Here is a 5,102-nt window from a genome sequence, read left to right as displayed (position 1 = left end):
CACATGATCCTGCCCTTGCCAAGGGCAGGGCAGAATTGTGATGCAAAGTATGGTTGGAAGCAAGAATTTTCGCTAAGTTAAAATCTGGCCGCACACAGCATGACCATGCCTACTTCAAAGGGCTATAACTTGAGCTACAGACGTCCAATTGATGTGCTTCCAGTTGCGTTGGAAAGCTGACATTCGGAGCTTTCCAACGATATATAGCAATCCATATTTGGCGCACAATTGAGGCAGGAACGAGAGGCATCTTTAAGGGCCAAAAACAAGCGAAAATAAACAAAAATGCTTCCATCAAGGTTCGAAGAGGGAGACACACGGTCAAGGAAGTGGTGCGCGCACAAGACACACCAAGGCAACATTGCCCTGCCCTCCACAAGGGCAGGGCAGCATCCTAAGCACCAAGCAACAAATTTGGCGCACCAATTTCCCCCCCTGGCAGCACCAACGCACGCACGCCTCAACCTTGGCAGCACCAACTTTTCTGCCCTGCCCTTGGCACGGGCAGGGCAGCGTTTTGCAATCCTGGCAGCACCATGGCCGCACCAACTCGCATCAACACACACCAAGGCCGCACCAACCTCATGCACCAAGCTTCAATTTTCTGCCCTGCCCTCCACAAGGGCAGGGCAGCCTCCTGGAAGCTATTAATTTTGGGCCAAAAATTGAATTAAAAATCCAATTCAATTCATTTCTTCACCAAATCAAAAGCCCACCCAAATCCCAAAATCCAAGGATAGAAAGTGTATAAATAGGAGCTAGTTTGATGTAATTAGGGAGCTTATGCTTTGCTTTTGAATTTTGCACTTTCTTTGAGCTTTGAATTTTATTTTTTTTGCAACTTCTCTTGGTGACACCACCGAGAGTTCTGAGAATTGGGGAGGAGAATTGATCTCTCTTCTTCCTCATTCTTGCTTGGGTCTTTTTAATTTCCTTGTTTTGAGTTTTGGGTGTGATGAGTTGAGGAAATTCTGTCTCAACCTCCATTCCAAAATCTCTTTAATTCTGTTTCTGCATAATCAATTGAATTTCAATTTCCTTTACTGCTTCTTCTTTAAATTTCTGTCAATTGCTTTGTGAACTTGGATCTAGGAAGGTAAATTGGGTTTTAGGCTCTGCTACCTAAGCCCTTGAGTCCTGAGATCAGAATTCACTTGGGTTCTTCTGTGAACCTCTTCTCATTTTATTTCCTTTCAGTCTGAATGCTTACTGTTTCTGAGTTAATTTTTGCCCTCTTAATTGTTGCAATTTACTTCTTCTTTGTTTAGATTCTGCAATCCCATTCCTCAATTCCCTTTTATATTCAAGTCATTTATCTTTCTTGCCATTTAAATTACTGCAATTTACATTTCTTGTCATTTAAGATTCTTGCAATTTACATTTCTTGCTCTTTAAGTTTCAATGCAATTTACTTTCTGCAACTTTAAATTCCCTGTCATTTATAATTCTGTCGGCTACACTTCATCCAAATTCACTTCAATGTTAGCTTGACTAAACTAATCACCCACTAAAGTTGCTTGATCCATCAATCCCTGTGGGATCGACCTCACTCATGTGAGTTATTATTACTTGATGCGACCCGGTACACTTGCCGGTTGGATTTGTGTGTTGGAAATTCATTTTTCCACAAAAACACCATCAAGTTTTTGGCGCCGTTGCCGGGGATTGATTTAGATCAACAATGATTAAGTGGGTGAGAAGTCTAGATCGAGCATTTTTTTGTTTTTGTTCTCTGTTTTAAATTGATAGCAAGGTGTTTGAGTTATTGCCTCACTAAGAAATTCTATCCCTGTGACATGAATTTCTAATTTCATTGATGTTTACAAAATACAAATGGAGTTCAACTCATCTTATGGTCAAACAAAATTTTATGGGATATCACCCACCATCACCGATCTCTAATGATGGCTGGGAATATCACCAAGAAAATACACATTCTGAGCACTCCAACTCATGGAGATTTGCTTCAGAAACACAAGATGAGCAAGAGAACCATATGGGATATTTCCTTCCACCACAAAATGATGCAAGTCATGATTCTAATGATGGCTGGGAAGGGAATTCTAGTGCTCCATATGATATTCATCCAAAGACATCATCACTTGACCATACTTCAACAGAAAGCCCCTTTCAAAACTTACCACCCACACAAACTTCCATGAACCAAAGCCTCTCAAAGCTTGAGACCATGTTTGAAAAATATGAGAGGGAGTTACAGATATCATGGAACGAGCAAGAAAATTCATTCAAAAACATGGAAATAATGTTAGCTCAAGTGGTGAGTGCAACAAAGAAGGAGGAAAAACAAGAGGAAGAGGCTACTGTATCAAGTGAACTTTCAACGAAGAACAAGGTGGTTGAAAATGAAATTGCACTTGAGATGACAAGGGAACATGAAGACTCACAACTCTCACAAACTTTCCTGACCCAACAACTCTCAACACTTGAATCCATGATTGAAAGGTATGAAGAGGAGATGAAGAAAGCTTGGGAAGATCAACAAACCTCCTCCATGAAAGAGCTACTAAAGCAAATGTTGAGTGTAAAAGAGGAAGGGGAAGAACAAGCTAGTGAGGAGGACAATCAAGAACGTCCAAACTCAAGTGAAGCAGAAAAGCTCATGGAACCACCAATTCAAAAGGCTTTGGATGAATACAAAACTCCAATAATCACACAACCACCAAGACCTGGACTCAAAGAAGTGAAGGCAACTAACAAGAGCACCAATTCTGTCCCTAAGTCAGCAAGCAAGCTCAACCAAGCCAACTTCAAAAGAAAGCTTGCTGAGAGGAAACCAAGAAAGGGGACAAGAGCTGAAACTTCTCCCCTCTTGGAGTCATTCCTCTTAACCAATTGGAAGAAGAGGAAGAAAGTGAAGAGCAACATGTCAAGCTAATGACACTAAAAGAGCACTTGTTGGGAGGTAACCCAACCGTAGGTACATTTCTTTCTATGCTTTGTTTAAATTCAATAAATTGGCATATGGTTACATTCTAAGTTTGGTGTTGCCTTGCAACAAATTGTTCTCAATCTTTTTGGATGATTGCATCAAATCAAAAATGAAAGTGACACACCAAGATTCTAAGTTTGGTGTGCCACTTATTTTTTATGCAATTCATTAAGCAACACCACTTGTCTGCATAATCATAAGGCCTTTGCAGTGTTGTTTTTCTTTTGGTTTGACACTTTATTATTCTGTTTACTTTAGTTATTTCTTTATTTTTAATACTTCCACTTATTTTGCTTCTTAACTGTTTTTGTTAATACATCACCAAGAGATCCTTATTCATGACATATTCTTGGCTTGGTGATTGTATTTAACATATAACAGTTTCTCTTGTTTAGTTTTAATTCAAATAAATTGACATATGATTGCATTCTAAGTTTGGTGTTGCTATGCAACAAAATTTGGTTCAAATACTTACAAGATACTTGCATCAATTCCAAGAGAAAGTGTCACACTAAGTTTTGTGTGCCACTTATATTTTTATGCAATGTATCATGCACACCATCTTATGTTTGCAATCATAGTGTTTTTATTTCTCTGTGCCTTGATGGTTACTCTTAATCTTGCTTGCCTAAACACATATGCTACTGACATCCTTTTGTGTGAGACATTCATGATCTATTTTAGACCCCACCACCATTGTTCTAATTGTTGCTTGAGGAAGAGCAAGCATTCTAATTTGGTATGGGAAGGAGAAGAATGGGAGGAAAATGACAACAATAGAGAAGATGGATTACAAGGTTGTAAAGTTCCTTTTCCTCTCATTTATTTCTAGCACTTTAAATTGCATGATTGTCACATTATCTTCTTTGTATGCATGTGTGGTATGAATAAGCATAGCCTAAATTTTGATTTGTAACATGTTGCTGTGGCATTATAACTACCAACTTGAGCTTTGTGAATTCAAAAGCAATAAAGCATCATGATCATAAACAAACAAGGCATTAAAGAAGATTTTAGCATGTGCATACAAGTATTGGAAAGCTAGTATGATTAATTGTTGCTCAATTGCATTGGATTTTATTTAATTGAAGTTTTTCATCTAGAACATTTTGTGAAATCTTTTGAAATCATGAAAACCTTGAAGGAAGCAAATACAATTAAAGCAAAAAAAGAAAAAGGGAAAGAATGAGAAAGCTGAAGGCTCTGAGTACCAATGGCAATTTATTTGCTAAGTGCTTGTGGTGTTTATGTATCAAGCCAAATGCTTGAAAACAAAACACTTAGAAGTCAAGGCTAGGCTCAAGTGCAAAAGCACTCCCTCAAAGCTCAAGGCTCTGAGCATCAATGATTAGAGAGTCAAAAAAAAAAAGAAAAAATGAGCTTAATGAAGTCCTCTAATTAAATGCTTGTGGTGCTTATGTATCAAGTGGTAATACTTGAAAACAAAGCATTTAGAAGTCGTAGCTTTGTTATTTACTCATGGGGCAAAGCACCCAAAAGGAGAAGCTAAAAAAAAAAAGAAAAATCAAAAGCTTTTTTTTCAAGGAAGAATTATAAGAAAAAGATTTCATAAAATAAGCTAGATAGAAGCATCAATCATTTACATCTCTTTTGTAATTGTAGCATGCATAGAAAACTAGCTTGCCATGAACATTGAGTTGCTATTCTTCTTACCTTGGATTGTCAATCTTTATTGCATGATTCTTTTCTTGCTTGGGGACAAGCAAGATTTAAGTTTGGTGTTGTGATGACATGTCATCATATACCCATTTTCTATGCTTTTTCATACAAGAAATTGATGATTTGTGCTTAAATATTGAATGCTTTTTGTACTTAAATGATATATTTTCTTGATATTTTAATTTTATAAATCTTGTAGGAAATAAGAAGAAAAAGAAGCAAAGAAGCACAAAAAAAGAGAAAAAAAGAGCTTTGGGGTACACTTTGAAGTTGGGGTACATTATGGAGCCTCAGGCCACGCTTTTAAAAGCGTGGCCCATGACCAAATCAAGGAAGGAAGCAGCCAGCACGCACACGATCCTGCCCTTGCCAAGGGCAGGGCAGAATTGTGATGCAAAGTATGGTTGGAAGCAAGAATTTTCGCTAAGTTAAAATCTGGCCGCACACAGCATGACCATGCCTACTTCAAAGG

The sequence above is a fragment of the Arachis stenosperma genome, chromosome 10 (genome assembly GCF_014773155.1).
Source record: "Arachis stenosperma cultivar V10309 chromosome 10, arast.V10309.gnm1.PFL2, whole genome shotgun sequence".
NCBI classification, from domain to species: Eukaryota; Viridiplantae; Streptophyta; class Magnoliopsida; order Fabales; family Fabaceae; genus Arachis; species Arachis stenosperma.
This window is presented reverse-complemented; position numbering follows the sequence as displayed.